This window comes from Pinus tabuliformis, chromosome 1_1 (assembly GCF_031772625.1).
Source record: "Pinus tabuliformis cultivar Carrire ecotype Pingquan chromosome 1_1, CPIR1, whole genome shotgun sequence".
In the NCBI taxonomy this organism is placed as follows: domain Eukaryota; kingdom Viridiplantae; phylum Streptophyta; class Pinopsida; order Pinales; family Pinaceae; genus Pinus; species Pinus tabuliformis.
The window spans coordinates 192,369,834-192,391,747 of NC_142297.1; positions in this window are offsets into that span (position 1 = coordinate 192,369,834).

Below are 21,914 nucleotides of genomic sequence, written 5' to 3' on the forward strand. Positions count from 1 at the left end.
TAAGGTAACTTTCTTCCTAGCTTCCCCGTGTGAAATATACATATCACTGGAGTGACATCTAGGATATGCATCAGTTATAGCAAGCCATGGTCGACCTAGGATCAAGGGATGTCCTCCTACTGGGTTCTTTGGTTGAAGAATAATGAAATCAGCAGGATATTCCCAAGAATCTAATGAGATGATCACATCGTCCAATACTCCTTCTGACTTAATTTTAGATCTATCTGCTAATTCAAGCACAGTGGGAGTAGGGAGAAGATGAGACAACCGAAGTTGATCCATGGTTTTCTTAGTCATGACATTAATGGCCACCCCCAGGTCTATAAGAACATTAGAGACAAGGACATTACCAATCTGAACTAAGACAACAAGGTTTCCGAGATCAATATATTTTTCCATAGACACACATCCGATCATCAACTCTGCTGCCTTACCAACAAATTGAATGGTTTGGGGTTCCAATCTCTTTCTCCCAGGTTTCTTGAGACAGAGCTCCTTAATAATCTTAGTGCAAATAGGGATCTCTTTGATGGCTTGGAGCAAAGGTATCTTAATGAAAATATTCTGAAGCTCTAATGCCAAACTAATCTCAGAAATAGAATCACTTCCTTCCATTACTAGCCTCTTTGGGAAGGGAGGCTGGTTGGAAGAAGGTGGCAAGGATTCAGAGGGTAAGGGTTGCTTAGTGACGGATTTTGAGAATGATTAAGAGTTTCCTCTTCTTCTTTCTCTTCAACAATCACTCTAGGCTGCTTCTGATTTTCTGATGTCATAGTCCTTCCAGATATTAATTGAATATCATGATGCCCAACTGGAATAGACCGGTACTTGAATAAAGGTTGGTTTGTTACATAGCTCATTTACACTTCTTTATTATTGTTAGGATTGGGCATAGGCTAAGCAGGCAACTGAGGAGGTCGAAAAGGTGGAGGTAAGGGTAATGGTGGAGTAGACTGACTCGAAGGTTGAGGCATTGGATAAGGTGCATGTGTAGATGGATATGACTGCATGGGTGGTTAGTAGGAATATGGAGAATGAGTTGGCCCTCTCCAACCTTGTTATCATGGTTGAGAAGGTTTCCCATGCTGATACTGGTTTCCATAGTGCCACTGTTGATTAGTGTTAGGATAAGAATATGCATGTGAATTATAACCAAAATAGTATGGAGAAAATTCAGGAGCCATACCTGCATCTACCTGAGGCCAATTTCTTTTTGCTCCCATAGCATACAAGTATTCAGCTTCAGGTTGTCCCCCTATAAATACAACTTTAAGTCCTGGTATAGAGGGACATTTTTCAATGATATGGTCTTCTTCACAAATAGCACACTTATTAGCCTCTTTCAAATTAAGAGGACATTCTTTAGGAAGATGCTTATCTCTACATTTAGTACAGAAAATATTTAATGACTCTTGTTCCTTCATGAGTTTCTGTTGAAATTTTAAATATTCCAACTGTTTGGTAACAATATTCATTATATCAATTTTCATGTTTTCCATTTTATTTTCTAGTTCAATAATCATTGCATCAGTAAATTCAGTTTTTGTATTTCTATTTCGAGTTCCTCTACTGGATCTATATTGATTCCTTGAAAATTTCCTGCATAATTCACAAATTTGTTCAAAAGTTTGCTAAGAAATATCACCTTGTCCTAACAGATTTAAATTATTTCTAGCATTATCAGTAAGTCCTCTTAAGAACAAGGTTCTAATAGCACTGGAATCAAGCTTAAGTTTCGGCCTTTGTAAAATATACAAAAATCTTTCTAGATAGTCTTCAAGAGTTTCATCATCATCCTGTATGATTGTAAAAATCTCATCCTGCATGTCGCGAGTGTTGAAATATTCTTGATATTTAGATAAAAACACTCTCTTCATCTAATCCCAAGAGGCTATAGTGTTTCCTCCTAACCCCATAAACCAGCGGAAAGCTGAGTCTTTGAGAGTAACAAGAAATAATCTTATCTTCTGAGCTTCAGTTGAATAATCATAACTTCTACACAAATATCAAACTTGAATAGAAAAGAGTCAGGATCTTCATGAACTTTACCATGGAAATGAGGGAGAGATGATGGTGGAATGTTCTTCATTTGTGACATGGTATCAGGGTCCACAATTGGAAACACAAAAGTGCCACTTACCTGGTTTTCATCAGTCCTTTCCTCATGATCTTCACAGCCTGCCATTGTTTCCCTTTTGCTCCCAACAGACTAAACCACATCTGAGCTGTTGTCACCAGAATCTAGGTCGACTGTTCCTGCATGATGGGTTTGAATTGGATTGGGCTTCCTGCTCACAGAAGGAGACCCAATATGAGAATGGTTTTCAGAATTCTTTTGGCCCTTAGTGGGCTTTGAACCCCTACCTTTTCTAGGCATTCATTTCAAAAAAGAAAGAAAAATAAGAAAAACAATTTCTAATCAAAAAAATGTTGTCAGAAATCAATCAACACCAGTAAAATTCCTTCAAAGAAGCTTTTCAAAAAAATACTGCAAAAATGAAGGAAAAAAAATTACCTCTATAGTATAATCAGAAAATTCTTACCAAATAAAATCACCTCCCTGGCAATGGCGCCAAAATTTTGGGTGTAGGAATTGCACTTAAGCACACTCCTCAACACTTAATTGTCAACCTCGAGGATTCGTAAACTTAGAGACGAAGCACAGGCAATGCCAGAGATGGTATGAATATTTCTAATGTCAATCCCTACTTTCTTTAAAGGAAAGATTGCAGAATCAAACTAAAGAAAGAAAAAGAGTAACTTGAATCATAAAAAAAAATCTAAGACTGGAACAAGGAAAAATTCATTTGCAAAAGAGATTTAGAATAAAGGAGCAATCACTTTAGCAGTCTCAACAGATGGGCCCTTCAGACCTACTTGTATAGAGATTTCCTTCTTGCACTAATCTATCATGCACTAGTGCAGTATGCTTGCACTAGTGCAAGAACAGAGTTTTATGCAGAGGGTATAAATGGTGTCTGTACTAAAAGTGTTTTCCTTCATGCAAGGGTTTGAACTTTCTTAGGTTCAGAGCACTCAGATCCCGTGGCAAGAAACTGGTTCTTGCACCAAATCAGAGCTTCTTACACTTAATATTTAATTGAAATAAAAGCTTAACTACTGCAAGTGTTGTGAAATCAAATTGCACACATAAAAATGAATGTTTCTAATCCTCACAGAGTGCAGAAAATAAAGAAACAATCCTTATAATTTATCCTGTCATGAAGCATTAATGAAAGCAAGAAAATTGCTGGAAGTAAACTAGAAAAGGGCTTACTACATCACACCAACATGCACTGGTGCAGGGTGATTTCTCCTGCTTGGACCAAGCAGGAAAACCAAATCAAACAGAACTGCAAAAAGTGAATAGCACACCAACATGCACTGGTGCAGGGTGATTTCCCCTGCTTGAACCAAGTGGGGAAAACCAAAGCAATCAAACTGCAGGAAATGAATAGCACACCAACGTGCACTAGTGCAGGGTGATTTCTCCTGCTTGGACCAGGTGGGGAAAACCAAATCAATCAAATTGTAGGAAATGAATAGCACACCAACGTGCACTGGTGCAGGGTGATTTCTCCTTCTTAGACCAGGCAGGGAAAACCAAATTAAAATCAGATGCAAGAAAATTAATTATAACTACTTCACACTGCGGATCCGCTTTCATTCAAACAGGAATTCATGTGTTGTACATTAAAATACACTTAGCAGTATAAACATGAATTACAAGAACAAAAAATAGGGTAAACATGTTGGGTTAGCAAACCAATGCGTTTCCCTTTTTAAATCGAAACGTTGCTCAACACTTTATCAATACATCAACTTTTAAACAAAAATACGATTCATGAAAACATAAGGCAGAGCTCCTTTCTTATTAATTCATAGAGGCAAATACATGCATGATTACACAGTCCAGCCCAGATTTGGGCGATAACAAAAATACAAGCCTGTTACTGCCTTCCTGGTTATATCTCTGTTCTATACAAACTTATCAGAACTGTCTCGTCCTATTTACATTTCACATTATATAGATCCTTGGCTGAAGGCCAAAAGGATCATTTAACTGATTACATAACTAATATGCAGAAATTAGCTTTCAGCCTTCAAAATTAGGCAATTTAACAAAACTGGCCGTAGCCAATGTCCAGCTGTTCATTCTTCATAAATCCGATCTCAGCTACCTGTTTGGTCAATTTAGTGTCCTAAATTGCTCTACATAAATTATCAATCCGGGTATCATAAACTAATGAAGTGTAGTGCACTGTTTGTGCTAGATGACCCTTCTTACTTCATTGTTTTTATGTTTTATGTTGTTTTTGGGGGTTTTTGATCCTTTAATCCCTAATGATTTACAATGTAACTAACAAAATCTTAAATCTAACTTCTATAAAGACTGCTAAGAACCTAAAGAAATGAGAACTAAAAATCTTAAGTAAAATTTGGAAGCAAAGTTTAATCAAGAAATGAAAATAAAGCTTCTATTTCTACTGATATCATTATTTCCAAATCATGAGCTACAAACTAAAATGTAAAATTGCAACTACTATCTATTCAATTACAAACCAAAACTAAATGAAATACTGGAAACTGAAAGTGAAATTGCAACTATTGTCTAATCTATTATGGAAACAAAACTAAATGAAGTGCTTAGTTACTCTGCCTCTCAATTTTGGGAGAAAAACCTCCTTGTGATGACATTTTGAGGAATTATGTACTTCATTATTCTAAGAAAATAAATGCAAAAATGAAGAAAAGACTCATTGCATGAATGAAGTATTCAACCACTTAGTTTAAGATGAGTTATCAACTATAAGGGCTCTTTTGAAACATTCATCTACACCATGAGTCAATAAACTAGTAACAAAATGGCAAGAGCAATAATGGTACTAATCAGTTTAATTGAAAACCTAAAGACTAATGAAACAACAAGTGAAACAAAACTACACTACACTACTGAATTTCAACTTCTAACTGCTGAAAGCTTGAAAGAAATTTAAGTAGAAAGAAGCTACTCTGCACTGAAAGAAGCTATTCTACGTTAGTAAAAGAATGATAAAGATTGCATTATAAACAAGGTTAGTATGAGAAATGGTTATGAACACTATGGAAGAAATGATGAATTTACAGTTAACTAGAAAGATAAAACAAAATGAAATAAAACCTCAGTCAACGCAGGGGCCCTCTGTAACTAATCAGGTTATGTGTACTTAATCAAAACTCCAAGAAACTCCTTCACATATCCATAAAACTTGCGGTCTTCATATTAAAAAACACAGGAAATGAGTTTTCAAAATTATAGTGCAGTAGTCTGAGGTTAATACATGAGGAAATTCGAACTCCTTCTGAGTTCTTTACACAAGCATTTATAAGAAAATTATGCAAATGTTTGTGAAGAAAAATAAGCTACAGCCAAAAACACGTAGTAGATAGGCACACATAATTTTCTTCCTCGGTTGCTGGAGACATAAATCTAAGATGATGGTTGTTGAAGTCCGTGGGTTCAGGAAGTTGTTTCGGATCCCATCACTGCGAAATGTGTTAATTATCCACAAAACAGAGTCATGTTGCCTTCAGTCTCTACGTTTGACTTCCCCATTGACCGGAGTCTTGTACCATATTCCTTGTTGACCTAGGCTACGTGAAAAGGACACGATCCATGTCATGATGATTTCCAAGCTGCCCATGTAGTTAGTTTCTCCTTATGACACTTGGAACCTGTTAAAGCATGGAAGTGGCTGCGGAACAGTCGATTAGCTGCAGAATAGGCTGCGTTCCGTAGCTAAAAGACAAAAACTTATTCAAATAGCAAAACATAAAAGCATAACATGTAAATCACTAAAATTTTCTCCTTAAGGCAATATATACTGGTTATTGATGATAGGGATGCATTTTCTTCCTAGAAAAACAAAGAAAAGGGATGAGAAGAGTTGTTAAGGAAAGGGCAGTTTTGAGGCTCAACATACCCCCACTACAAAACCATTGCATGTCCCCATGCAATCAAAATTGTGAACTTCCTCCTCCTATTGCATTTGTTTTGATACTTTAGCCAACACATCCAACTTCCTCTTCTTTCTTTTCTTTGCACTGACTGCCATCCTTGGCTTCCTCATAAGAAATCTGTATTTGAGATTAATAAGTGTTCTGCTCAGCTTCTTATTTTTCCTTTTCAGCTTCCTATTCTTCTTGTACCATAATCCCAAGTGTAGCATTGTGTTGTCATGAATAGCTCTATCCAGCTTATTATGTTCCCTTAAGGTTTCATTTTCTTTTTGGATGTGCCTGTTCAAAATTTCTAGCTCATAGATCTCCTGTTTGAGGGAGCTAGTTAGAGTTTCTTGTGAGGTGACATGCTACTTTGGATTAGCTGAAGTCCCTGTGTCTACTGAGGTACTCTTTTTCTCTAACGACTCTATGTAGTCATAGATTTGTTGTTGTATTGGATAAATGCCAGGAGAAGATCTACTTGGGCTACCTTCAAAATTTTGTGGAGGAGAGTTTTGTGGACTTTGTTCATATTGAATACTATCAGGGGACTGAACTGGGGTTTCTTCCTCTAAATTTATAAACTATGCCTCTTTTGATTTCACCTTTTTCACCTTGCCTCGGAGTCTAGAGCTCCTCCTCAAGTTTTGCAAGCTGATGGTTTCTTCTTTTGTGTCCTTTTTCCTTTTTCCTTTCTCTTTATTTTTCTTGATTTTCTCTTTGATCTTGGTTAGTATTTCAGAAAGCAGTTGTTCATCTTCTTGAGGTGATGAAGGTTCAAGAATATCCTTATTGATTTCTTCAACCCTCTCTTTCATTTTTCTCTTCAGCTTAGTCTGCTTCCTAACCCCTGGTTTAGGAGTCATTTCTGTATCATCTTTTTGTGAGGAGATTTTAATGCTGATATCTCTTCTTCTACTTCTTTTAACATGACTTCCCTCAAATAAATCTGGAGCATCTTGGAAGAAATTCCTTACCAAGAAGTCCTCCCATGTATCCCCTACACTTCTCAAATGAAATTCAACTAAAATCTTCACTAATCCATGGTGATATAAAGTTGTTTCTATTGATTCAACTTTCTTTTGGACATTGGTTGCCATTCTTCTCAGACTATTCAGAAGGAAAAAGAGAAGATTGAGGGTTCCATTCTCTAGAAAATTCATTAACAATCGTATATGATAAACATATATAGACCCGAACCTCCCTTCACATGTAATGAATTTTTGCAGTATTAAAAACATGCTACTCCATTTGTTTTTGAGTGCTGAAATTGGAATCCCTTTTCTAAATATTGTATTGTCTATACCAGGGTTTTTAAGAATCACCTTCCAAGATTCATCATGAAACTCTTTGTTTTTAAACCATCTTTCTCCTAGTCTTGGGAGTTCTGTTGCTTCTGCTATGAAGGACTCCGTAACTGCAAATTTGATATCCCCTATTTCCACTTCCGTGCCATCAAATGATCTTGCAAAGGATTTAGTGATTTCTTTGTGGTAGCCATCAAATTTCTCAATCAAACACAACCACCCAGCTTTCTGTAACATCCCCTTGAGTTGCAGATACCCCTCCATGTATTTTACCCCTACAGGCTCAGTTCTAACAATAAGCCCCATATCCTCTGTTCTCGGTTACCCTTCAAAACTACTCTCACTATCTAAGAAATGGAATGACTGCATATATGGTAATGGAGTGACTGGGTATATAGAAGCAGAATGATTATGGAAACAAGATGACAGGGTATATGGAAACAAAATGATTGTGAATATGGAAACATAATGACTGTATATACGAAATATATGGAAATAGAGTGACTGTATACACAAAATGGTTGCGTAAATATGAGAGAAAAACTTAAGAGTTGGCATGTAATAAATAAACAGTCAGGGTTTGAAGAGTCATATATAGGTAGGTCATGTCGTTAATCTGACCGTTAACAGGTGTAGCTGTAGAGGACCGGTTAAGTACAAGTTATGGAGTTTGAAGCGGAGATCAGTTATGAAGGAATCATTGAACCGTTTGTCATTTAAGGCAGAAGATATGGTGGAGACATCGTGGCAGTCAAATCACATGATGATTAATTAAGGAGACATGTGATCATACATGTTATACAAGCTTATGTTTTTAAATTTCTTTTTGAAATAATTTTTTTCATTTACCTTTGAAACCTTTACCTTCCGCTTGCTAATATTTTAATGTTTGCTCCACAAGTATTTTAGGCATGATTGGCCTTCAAAGTTGATTTTTCTTCAATTACCTGCATACATGATTTTATTGTGAACTGGACACTTATACTTGGACTGATAAACAAATTGTTGTTGCAGAATCAGATTAGCTACAGAACAGGATTAGTTGTGGAACAGGATCAGATGCAAAATGTGAAAATAGCTACAGAATGTGAAACAAAGAGAAAAATATGACTTATGAATAAATGAAATGGAAATGGTTGTGTAAGTGAAAATAAGACATGATGATAAATGAAAATGGAGATGAAAGAAATGTTGGGAAAGGAAAAATTTATTGGTGAAATATGGCAATGGAAAGAAGTGAAGTTGTAAAAGAAAACAGAGTAAAGTGAGATGAGATAATGAATTTTGCAAAATGCAGAGTAACTATGGCTTTTTGTCACCACTTTTTTTACAGAAAGGAAATCGAAAACATAGGGTGTCAAAAAATTCTGATTTTCACCCTGTATATTCTGTATAAGCATGCCAATCCATGATTGGTTTTCCACCTTATACAATTTTTTTTTTTTTTTAGATAGCAAAAATAAAGACTAAGTTGGTGGAGAAGAAGGATTATTCTTCACCAACTTCATTTCAGAATTGTTCTCGAAGATCTTGATGAACTCCTTCTTTGAAATTGGTTTTTGATATATTTTTAATATATGACCATTCACATGAAGAGGAGTTTGACTTCCATCTATTGTTCTGATCCTCACTGCTCCATTACTAAAAACTTTTTCAATATCATATGGCCCAAGCCAATGAGCTTGAAACTTCCCTTGAAAATTTTTAAACTTTGAATCAAATAATAGTGCCCAATCTCCCTCTTGAAGCCTCTTGTCCTTGACGTATTTGTCATGCCATTTAGCCCTCTGTTGTTGGACTATAGCAATCCTTTGAACTATCTCTTGCCTAATTTTACCAAGTTCATTTAATTGCTCCAACCTATGTTTTTGAGCCTCTGGTAATTCCATCCCCAACTAGATTGCCATCTTGAAAGTTATGATTTGGAACTCTATAGGGAACAGGACTTGCTTCCCATAAACAAGTTCATAGGGTGTATGTCCCATTGTGTTCCTCCATGTAGTTCTATAGGCCCATAAGGCTTCAGGAAGCCTTTCTGCCCAATATCTTCTATGTAGATGCACAATCTTGGTGAGGATTCCTTCAATCCCTTTATTTGTAGACTCCACTTGACCATTTTCTTTAATAGGGATTAGATTTCCTATGCTTGATCTTGTACTACTCCATAAGCATTTCTGTCATGTTGGATGTGAATTGAGATCCCTGATCTGTCACAATTTCTCTTGGAACACCAAAACGAGTGAAGATGTCCTCAAAAGGAAAATTAACTATAGATTTTTTGTTAGCAAAAGGTAATGCTTTGGCTTCTACCCATTTGGTGACATAATCAGTCATACCAATATAGTTTTTCTGCTTAGATGGAGGATTAATTGGTCCAATAAAGTCTAAAGCCCAATTTTCAAAGGGTTCAATAAATCCCTGAGTTTGTAATGGCATTTCTTTTGAGGAAGTAGGTTTCCCTACCCTTTGGCAGCTGTCGCACCTCCTGACATATTCTTTAGCATCTTTGAATATGGATGGTCAATAATATCCTAAAGAGACGATTTTATAAGCTGTCCTCTTTTCAGCAAAGTGTCCACCACACGGCTCATCATGACATGCTTTGAAAATATCAGGCTTTTCATCTTCCCTGACAAACCTTCTGATCATAAGATTTGACCTTGTTTTATACAATTCACTAGTGATCCATGAATATCTTTCACTTTCTTGAATAATATTTATTTTCTCTCTAGGAAACAAATGGTAAGGTAACTTCCATGTAACCAAGTAATTAGCAACATCTACAAACCAAGGAGTTTGAGTAGTTACAACAAAAAAATATTCATCAGGAAACTTATCTTCAACCGGAGAGTCTTCTTTGATATTCTGAATCCTGGACAAGGAATCAGCAACTGTGTTTTGTTTTCCAGGTCTATCTAGCACAGTAATGTTGAATTCTTGCAAAATTAAAAGCCATCTTATAACTCTGCCATTAGTAATAGGTTTATTCATCAAATATCTAATTGCAGAGTGATCTGTATGAACAAAGGTTTCATAGCCTATTATATAGTGTTTGAACTTATTAATTGTATGAACAAAAGCTAAAAATTCCCTTTCAGTCACAGTATAATTCAACTCAGTGGGAATCAAATTCTTACTTGTATAGTAAATGGCATAAGGAATCAAATCTTTTAGTACCAATATAACTCCCAGAGTTGTATGTGAAGCATCTATGTAAATGTGGAAAGGAAGTTTCCAATTTGGGCCTCTTAAAATAGGTGCTTCAAATATTTTTGCTTTCAAGGTTTCAAATGCTAGGTGGCAATCAGGATTCCAACTGAATTGACAATCTTTTGTAATCAATTTGAAGAGTGGAGATGTTATTTTAGTGAATTTTTCTATAAACCTCCTATAGTATCATGTAAATCCTAGAAAACTTCTAACATCCTTTTGGCAATTTGGAATTGATAACTTAGAGATGACTTCAAAACAATTCCTAAATGTTATGTCCTAAAACAATTCCTTCTATAAACATCATAAAACATTTTTCATGGCTTAATGAAAGTTTTGTTTATTTACATCTTTTAAGGACTTTTTCCAAATTTTCCAAAGCTTTTTCAAATGTGTTTCCATAAACTATAAAATCATCCATATATACCTCTACACAATCATGTATTAGATCAGAAAAAATTCCTAGTACTGCTCTTTGGAATGTTGTAGGAGCATTACATAGCCCAAAAGGAAGTACTTGGTAGGCAAAAGTTACCCATGGACAAGTAAATGTGGTTTTATCCTGATCCTCAGGTGCTACCTGAATTTGATTATAACCACTAAGACCATCCAAGAATGAGAAATACTTCTTATCTGCTAATGTATCTAACACTTAATCTATAAAGGGAAAAGGAAAGTGATGTTTAAGGGTTGCTTTATTCAATTCTTGGTAATCAATCCACACCCTCCATTTACCATTCTTTTAGGCACAATTACCAAAGGAGAAACCCATTGGCTATCTGAAATTGGGTAAATGAAGTTTACATTTAGTAATTTTTGGAGCTCTTTTTTCACAATTTCCCTAAGATTTGGATTCATTCTTCTCTGAGGTTGTCTGATTGGTCTATTGTTTTCCTCAATATAGATATGATGGATACAAGTCTTAGGATCAATACCTTTCATGTCTGTTAATCCCATGCAAATGCAACAAAAAGTTTTTGTTATGTTTTGGTTAGCTCTTCTTGTTGTAGTTTCTCCAAGTTTTTGTTTATGTTCAATGTCCTACCTGGAAAAAATTTAATTGTAGAGCTACCAAACTCTTCCATAGAATAGAGAGACATTTGCCTAGATGACAAGTATTCAACATTAGATTTTTCTTGAAATTGTGCATAATCATATTCTGAAGATGTTTCAAAATTTTCCAATATATTCAAAATTTGACTATCTTCACTAATTTCTGACATAGTAAAGAGAGGTTGAATATCATCTTCATCATCAATCCATTCCTTGTCATCTATTTCTTTGATAGGTTTTGCTGGAGGATACAAAGTAAATTTCTTTGTTGAGTTACCATCAGAAATATACATGCCACCAGATCTACAACTAATAAAAGCATCAGTTGTGGCTAGACAAGGTCTTCCTAATATGAGTGGGTGTCCTCCTAAAGTATTCTTGGGAGTTAAGATCATGAAATCAACAAGATATTCCCAAGAATCTAAGGATACTGAAATATCTTTTAGCACACCATATGGTTTCATTATTGACCTATCTGCAAGTTGTAGTAAGGTAGGTGTGTAAAGAAGATTAGGAAGTTTAAGCTGCTCCATAGTTTGTCTACTCATGTTGTTTATTTTTGCCCCTAAGTCAATCAATGTATTTGTAATTTCAATTCCATTTATATGTGTCTTGATAATTGGACTCCTTGGATCCACATATATCTGTATGGAAAATTTTCCCATCATTATGTCTGCTATATTTCCTACCAGGTGAATTCTTTTTGTTTCTTTTGATCTTCTTCCTGGTCTTTTGATGCTCAACTCCTTTATTGTCTTGGCTAGAATTTGAATTTCTCTAATGGCTTGTAACAAATGGATTTTGATATAGACATTCTTCAATTCATCTAGAAAATCATAATTGGGCAACAAGATCTATTTTTCTATCCCTCTATCAATTTGTAGTCTCTCAGGAAAAGGAGGTGTAGAAGTAGATGTTGGTTGCTCAATGATAGGCATTGTGTTCATTGGTTCTTTTTTTTTTCTTTTTCAATATTTTGGTTTTGGAGAGATGTTTCCTCAAAAATTTTATTGACTTTTAGAGAATCTTCCTCAGAAGTGTCTTGTTCTTGAATAACTACAGAAGGTCTTTCCTTTTCTAATATCCTACCAGATCTTAGTTGAACATCATTAAGATCTAGAGGAGTAATCATGTAAGTAGGAAATTGTTGTCCTTCTACCATGTAAGAATTCTTAAGGTTTTTATTTTTGGGGTTTGGTAATGGTTGGGCAGGTAGTTCATTTGGTTTCTGCTGAAATGGCAGTAAGAGTTGAGGATTTTGACTTTGTTGTGGGGGTTGTTGTGGAAATGGAAATGAAAGTTGAGGGTTCTGATTTTGAAGTTGTGGCTACTGATTTTGTTGCTGATTTTGTGGGGGAGGATAATTCTGATAGGATGGAGGATATTGATAATATTGAGCAAATATCCCATAAGGATTTTGTACCCCTTGTGCCCACGGTTGATATTGATACTGAGATTGAGGTTGAGGTTGAGGCCAAGGTTGCTGCCAAGAATTCCAGTTTGGTGGGGGTTGAAGATACATTTGATTGTTAAATCCCTGATTTTGTGGCCCCAACCAAGGTCTTCTTGTAACAAAACAAAGAGATTCTGCAAAATTTGGGACTGTTTCCTCTTGAAAGATAGCCTTAAGACCTGGGATTGAAGGACAACCCTTGGTTTCATGGCTTTCCGAACAGATCATACAAGTTTCTACAATTTTTGCATCTAAAGGGCATTCCCTTAGAGCATGTTTCTTTCTGCATTTTGGAAAAAAAATGGCTAAAGCATCAGCCTCTGTTTTCTGCTTGTTTTGAATTTTAAGGGTGTCTAGTTGCTCACTAAGGCTCCTTAAAATGTCAGTTTTAAACTCATTAAGCATATTGCCAATTTCTTCCCTGCTTACAGATCCAGTTGCAGATTTGTTTACTCTAACAAGAGAAGGATCTCTCGGCCCTTTCCCTGTTTTAGATTTCCCTCTTGAAAGATGAACACACAGTTCTCCTATGTCACTCAATGGAAGCTGAGAGATATCTCCCTCCCCCATCATGTTAAGGATATCTATCCACTCATCTCTAATGGCCTTTAACAAAAGAGCTTTCAATGTTTCTTCATCTAAATTGTTCATCTTTGCTCTTTTCAAATTATAATTGAATCTCTCAATCAAATCTTCTAAGTTTTCATCCTCTCTTTGCATCATTTTGAACACATGAATGGTGGGCATACACTAATCCAAGTATCTATCCAAAAATTCCTTTTTCATGTCATTCCATGTTCTAATGGATTGAGTGACTAACCCCATGAACCATTTCAAAGCAACCCCGTTCAATGTTTAAAGAAACAATTTAAGTTTTTGAGAGTCTTCTAGATAGTCATAAGTTCTGCACAAGACTTCAAATTCAAACAAAAATGTTTCAAGGTGCTCACTTCTCAACCCATAGAAGTTTGGGAGGACAGATGGTGAGGTATTTTTCATTGTGGTATGTGTTTCTTCATCCATTATAGGGAATCAAAAAGAGTTATCTACTTCCCTATTTCCTCTTCCTCCTCCATTATTACCTCTACCTCCTTCATTATTTCCTCTACCTCTCCGTCCACCCCCTCCTCCAAATAGTGAGAATTCTCCATCTTGTTCTTCTTCTGCCATTATAGTTTTTTCAGAGTCAGTATAGGGCTCAACCTGCAAGGTTATTCCCTCCTCCTCCGGTCCTTCTATTAATGGACTATGGGAGAGAGTTTCTACTTCTTCTTCCTCACCAGGTATTCCTAATTCTTCAACTATAATAGGCTCTCCTATGGAGGTGAAAAAGGTTATCCCTGCTATTGGAAATTCAAAATTTCTCTCTCCTAGGACTGTTTTGGTAGATGAAGTAGGAGAATCTTCTGATTGAGTTTCTACCCCTTGAATTCCAGGAATCCTATGGCTGGGAATATGATTCTAGGATGGAGGTGTATATTTTCTAACTCTTGGTGGAGTAGGTGGTGTTGTAGGAATCGAACTTTTTCCCCTAGCTATAAATCTACCCCTAGAGTCTCTTTCTCTATGCATGTCATTGTTTTGTTTTTTTTTTTAACGTAAGAGATAAGGATACCTAGTTACACTTCCCGGCAACGGCGCCAAAATGTTTGGTCAATTTAGTGTCCTAAATTTCTCTACATAAATGATCAATCCGGGCATCATAAACTGATGAAGTTTAGTGCATTGTTTGTGCTAGATGACCCTTCTTACTTCATTGTTTTTATGTTTTATGTTGTTTTTGGGAGTTTTTGATCCTTTAATCCCTAATTATTTATGATGTAACTAACAAAATATTAAATCTAACTTCTGTAAAGACTGCTAAGAACCTAAAGAAATGAGAACTAAAAAGCTTAAGTAATATTTGGAAGCAAAGTTTAATCAAGAAATGAAAATAGAGCTTCTATTTCTACTCATATCATTATTTCCAAATCATGAGCTACAAACTAAAAAGTAAAATTGCAACTACTGTCTATTCAATTACAAAAAAAACAAAACAAAATGAAATACTAGAAACTGAAAGTGAAATTGCAACTATTGTCTAATCTATTATGGAAACAAAACTAAATGAAGTGCTTAGTTACTCTGCCTCTCAATTTTGGGAGAAAAACCTCCTTGTGATGACATTTTGAGGAATTTTTTACTTCATTATTCTAAGAAAATAAATGAAAAAATGAAGAAAAGACTCATTGCATGAATGAAGTATTCAACCACTTAGTTTAAGATGATTTATCAACTAGAAGGGCTCTTTTGAAACATTCATCTACACCATGAGTCAATAAACTAGTAACAAAATGGCAAGAGAAATAATGGTACTGATCAGTTTAATTGAAAACCTAAAGACTAATGAAACAAGTAGTGAAACAAAACTACACTATAGTAATAAATTTCTACTTCTAACTGCTGAAAGATTGAAAGAAATTTAAGTAGAAAGAAGCTACTCTGCACTGAAAGAAGTTATTCTGCGTTAGTAAAAGAATGATAAAGACTGCATTATAAACAAGGTTAGTATGAAAAATGGTTATGAACACTATGGAAAAAATGATTAATTTACAGTTAACTAGAAAAGATAAAACAAAATTAAATAAAACCTCAGTCAGCACAGGGACCCTCTGCAACTGATCAAGTTATGTGTACTTAACCAAAAAGCCAAGAAACTCCTTCACATATCCATAAAACTTGCGGTCTTCATATTAAAAAACACAGGAAATGAGTTTTCAAAATTACAGTGCAGTAGTCTGAGCTTAATACATGAGGAAATTCGAACTCCTTTTGAGTTATTTACACAGGTATTTATAAGAAAATTATGCAACTGTTTGTGGAGAAAAATAAGCTACAGCCAAAAACACGTAGCAGACAGGCACACAGAGTTTTCTTCCTCAGTTGTTGGAAACATAAATCTAAGATGATGGCTGTTGGATTCGGTTGCAAAGATGGCTGTTGAAGTCTGTGCGTTCAGGCAGTTGTTTCGGATCCCATCACTATGAAACATGTTGATTATCCACAAAACAAAGTCATGTTTCCTGAGGTCTCTACGTTTGACTTTCCCATTGACTGATCTCTTGTACCATATTCTTTGTCGACCTAGACTAGGTGAATAGGAGATGATCCATGTCATGATGATTTCCAAGCTGCCCATGTAGTTAGTTTCTCCTTCTAACACCTAGAACCTGTTAAAGCATGGAAGTGGCTGCGGAACAGCCGACTAGCTGCAGAATAGGTTGCGTTCCGTAGCTAAAAGACAAAAACTTATTCAAACAACAAAACATAAAAGCATAACATGTAAATCACTAAAATGTTCTCCTTAAGGCAATATATACTGGTTATTGATGATAGGGATGCATTTTCTTCCTAGAAAAACAAAGAAAAGGGATGAGAAGAGTTGCTAAGGAAAGGGCAGTTTTGAGGCTCAACACTACCTTTGGATTGCCTTGCTGTCATAGCTGGAGCTCAGCTGCCTTCAGATCTAACCTTCTGTCATGGTTGAAGTGGCACAAAACAAGGCGGTGATCAACGAGGTTTGGTTCTGCTATAAAGATTCATTGTGTTGGCACTGGTGCGATATCCAATCCTGCACTAGGATCAGTGGTCATGGTAAGAACTTGACTATCAAACAACATTGGAGATATCTATAAGTTGCAAGAGTGATTATAAGCAAGAAATCACATAATAAATAATTAATTAATGCTAAGTTAAGTTAAAAATATGAAATATAAAGTTAATGCGAAATATGTCATCGTTCTTGGACTAGTGCAGGATGAGGGTGTGTAAGAGAAGTAAAACAACAGTAAATGGTCATGATTTAGGAAGGGAAAAATGGTCAAAAAGGAGCAAATTTGGGGGCTAACAATAATTTATAGGTTTGTAATTTATGACTAATCTGGGAACACCTCTAATATGTTCTGAGTGTTTATTTACATAGAACCCGTAGCAGTTCCAAGGACTGCTAGATTCTCTGATCAATCCTCTTTTTAAGAGATCTGAGATTTATTTTTGACACAGATTTTTGTACTCGCTATTCATAGGTATGGCTCAGCTCTTTCATGATTTTTCATCATATTCTTGTTTGAATGACAATGAAACTCTGTGTTGCTTTCTATGTCAGAAAGCATTTGGGTTTTCAAAAAAAAAATATTTTTCTAATTGCTCTCTGAGTTCTGAGATTTTTTGTTGTACCTTTGGGGACTGTAACTGTTCTTTTATTCTGAGAGAGGATTTGAAGTCTTTTAATTCTCCCAGTTTTCTTTCTGTCAGATTAACTTCTTGCATAGTCTGAACCATGGTGGATATTCTTGGCTTTGAAATAAAAGGAAATGTGATGGTTTGTAAGAAACCTTTGTTATCAGGGACAAATATAAAATGAACAGCTTTGCCATCCTGTAATCTAGCCGATCCATGTGGTTCAACAACAACAAGAAAAATATTGCCTAAAATACAATCAATTGGAATATTTCCAACTGCGAACTTCATTTTCATACAATATCTTGAAAAACAAAGAGTTGCACTGGAGACTTCATATTGAAAATCCTGTGTACCTACCCGAGTGACTTGCCTATATGCAGGTGTCCAGTATTTGGTTGGGATCACTTTTTTGTTTAAAACATTTATGTCTGCAACCGAATATATTAATGTTTTGAGATTGAAGTTTTCTCCTTGTATATTAACATTTTATAGTACATGGTGATGCTAATACTGAATGGCCATGATCTTCATATTGCCAAACCCTATGCCACTATTTTGCATATCTTCAAAAATCTTGACATTAGGGTTTTCTGCTAGTTCTTGCCATTTTCTTGGATCTGAGAGACACATTCTTTAACAATGACTCTAGTTATAGATTTCAAATGAAACGCAAATAAATCCCCATAAACGTCTGATGGGCTTATTGAGGGTAGAGCCCATCGGGTTGATGGCTGACATATAATTGCGGCAAAAGGTGTGAGGTTCTTCCTCATAACACTGTAGCAGATTCGTTGCCTTAAAAGGAATATATCAAATCGACAGTTGTCAAAGAGACTCCAATTAGATGGTTATCAAAAAAGACACGACACACATCACTTCACGTTACACAACGAGTGGTTAAACAATTTCTACTTACTTCACTCAAAGAATTCAATGCTAAATGAGAATCTGGAGCTGGCTATAACTTCATATGAACCACAATGAAGAAAATCACCATGAATAGAACCATGAAGGTTGTCACCATCAATTTTCTGCTGATGGAAATGACATTCGAATCATCCTAACTCGAATCATTCCTGTTGAAGTGATTATCATTGAAACTCATGGCCGAATGCCAACTAGAAACTTTAAATCGTTCTACGGGATTGCTGCTAATATTTAATGGTCGAGCGGACTCACAGGCTGCCTTATGCAAACAATTGTAAATTCAATTGGAAGTGTTGAATTACATGAAGGCTAGGAGGGAGCAGGAAATGATTCCATGAAGGATTGTGAGCATGCCAGCCTGACCACTTGTTTTGTTTAGTCAATGGTTGGCTGAGCTGATGTTCCAAGGGGTTTCCAACTTTCCATGACATTTTAACTTTTCCCAGTGGCCCTATGGAAATATTTTAATTTTTTCAACTCATAATTGTAACGAGCTCTTTGTTTGGACGTCCCTGCAACCATTATTGAACACGTCTTTCAATTGATCCAGTCTTCCAAACTTTATATCTGCCAAAACCAACTCAGAAATGTTTTAATAGAGCCCAACCTGGTAACCATAGTTTGATACATGGTCTTCTGATTAGAGCCCAACCTGTGACGAGGCTATGTCAGACGCAAAATATAATTACGGTGAATAGATAATTTCCAAGTGCAAGTTGTTGGAATTGTGTCTTGCTTAACACACTCATGCTGCGAAATGAGATGTAGATCACAGACTGCCTGCACTGCGTATCTAACAATCCAAACATTCCCCTTCCTCTTCCCAAAATCCCATTCCAAATTCCAATTTGACTCCTAAGTTCTAATTGCAAAGGGTAGAAGGAATCACGAGACCTATTGGATACATTGAACCTCTGTTTTTGACTACACTACTCATGGAAGGGGCCTCAAGATGATGGAAAGAATTAAAGATAATCCAATCTATTTCCCGCACTCTCACCATGCATCAATTTAGGAAATGGAAAATGAACTCTTTCCGGAAGTCATTGAATCCTGGAACCCATGGAAGATGTGTAGAGTAGAGAGGCAGCATGGAGGGGAGGTATTTCACCATTTTAAAGTCCTTTGGAATGCTTGCATAGGCCTCGATTAGTAAACACAATGTCTCAATCTTGGAAATTAATGCATAGACTATAATTAGAAAATCCATGAAGTCATAATAATTAACTATTGGCATACCGTTTGAGGGAATAATATGCGATGATACAAGAGGTGTAATATTATAGAGCAGTGCATATGTAGCAGTAAGAGATGTCCAAAGAGCGGCGATTGGAATCTGGTGGTGTTGAGAAATCTCTATTGTGTGTGAGGCCAGAGCATCTACTACCAAGAAAACACTTGCATCATTATCTTCTTCTTTGATTTGGTGAATGAGGTTGTCGAGAAATGGGAAAATCATGTTTTCTGTTGTTGGATACCTATACCAATAGGTTTCATATTTCATGATTGGCCAAGGAGAGTCCAAATATGCTCTGCTTTGATATCACAAAGATCCCATATTTCCTAGAGAACAAGAGGTGTGTAAAGTGTTTCAAATGTTGGTGACCTTATTTCAATTTTGGTGGATGATTCAACAGTTTAACCTGGATCATGCCATGTTTCAATTTTGAGTTATAGAATAGAGAAAGAAGTCTGTCCAAACTGCTTAATCTTGGCAGACCAGTAGTTCAGGTAGAGAAGAAAAGGTTCCCAACAGCTCAATCTGGGACCTTGGAAGAGATAAGGGTAGAAGTAGATAGAAAAGAATAAAGAAAAAGCCAAAGAAAAGAAAAGGCAAGTAAGGGTTTGCAAGTCCAAATGCACCCTCCAAGGAGAAACAAAAAATGCTAGGAAATTAGCTGGGTAAGCAGTTGTGGTTGCAGAAAGGGCATTTTCACCATTGCACATATGTCAAAAGCTGTTTTGCCAAGGAAAAATCTATCAATGGACAAAGTGGTTAATTCCATCAAATTGCAGCAAGGAGCATGACTAACCTCCCTCTCCCTTTTCATTTCATTACTAACATTCCCTTTTCAGCTGAGATTCATGGAGAGAGATCATGGTTTTATGGTGGTTCTAGTTCATTCAGAAGCCACATTTCTTGTCTAAAAACTTTTTATTTTTGATCTAGTCTCTAAACTAAATCAATTTCAGATAAACTCAGTGAGATCCCCTTCATTTGCTCCCTTCATTCATATTAACCTCTAATGTTACTATATAGCTCCCCTATCTTACCTTTCCCCTAATAATACTAACACTACGGTGTATAAAGTCCCAAATCTTATAAATACCCCTTCCTTTGGCATTATAGCCATATGTTCTTGAAAAAGGAACCAAAATGACCTCTGGTCACTTTGGTGAACCTGTCCCACCCCACTCCCCCTTGCAAAAGCCCAACTTACCTTTCAAACCTTCATTTGTATTAAAAACCTCATAAGAACCCCTTTTTACCCCTAAACTCTCTCTGCAAAGATTACCAAGGTCCAAAACCCCCCTTTTTAGCCTTTATTCCAAGCATTAGCGCGGGGGTCCAATATTAACTCAAATACATTGAAAACCTTGCAAAAAACCCACAACCCAAAGTTTTCCGCCCGCGCATATACTCAGAGCACGTTGTTGCTCCGCCCACCGTCGGATCAGGTCCCGAGGATCCGACGATCCACAATAATATCATAGCAGCCCCCGCAGCGGACAGTTAACGCCCGAGAAAGTGACGTTGCGTCACGTCAGGGCCAGTCCACGCATCGCACAATGAAGGTTCTCGGAGCCGGGTCTGACATTTCTGGAACCGTACCTAAACCGCCCCGAGAGACCGTAGCGGCTAGCCTTAACCGTAACCGCTACGGTCCTAACCGCCAACTGTTTTCCAGTAGTACATCGCCACGTCATGTCCGCTTGTCCTCGCCTCCGTTATTCGTCCACCTTGCCGCTGACATGGCTGCCACCGCACCATCCCCCATGGACCAACAGCATACCGCCACGTCACCCGATGACGTCAGCTGACGTCACTTGACCTTGACCCGCCAATGACGTCATGCTGACGTCATCACTAAAAAGCGCCAAAATCATAAAAAGCCCATATTAAGCCAAAAAACGCCTATTTTTCCCATTTTTACGCATTTCTCTACTGTTTTCTCTGCATGGCCGTTACGTCCTGAACTCTGCCAACCTGCTCAGTTGACCAAGGCGACCTCCACAGCATCAACCTTGCACGCATGCACGACCTCTGTTCGTGAATTACTAGGTATTTTTCGTTTTCTATCCTCCATACGCCTGCAGTTGAAATTAAAATTACTCAGAGGGATAGAGAAAAGATAAAACTCATAATTTCACCGGCCATTTCCCTCTGCATATATCCCATTTGTAATTGTGAAGTCCAAAAACACCAGCTGAGCCTTGTTGCCCGTATTTTCACTAAAAAAGAGGTATTGCCTGCGCATTCCCGAAAGACTCTTGTTTACGGAATTCACCTATTGAAGAGGACATAGTGAGACCACACAGTAGCCTTGATTCCTGATATAAACAGTATTTCAATTGCTGTTGTATAATTTCCTGCTCTGATACCTGAAACTCAACACTGTTTTTACAAAAGCACTTCTGTTCTGTGCTGGTCCTTTTGAGCCATTTACTTAGAGTTGTTGAGCTTAAAGAAAACCATGGACACTCCTATTGCTCTGAATATCAAGCCCCTCAACGCTCCTCACCAGGAATTGGCATGGAAA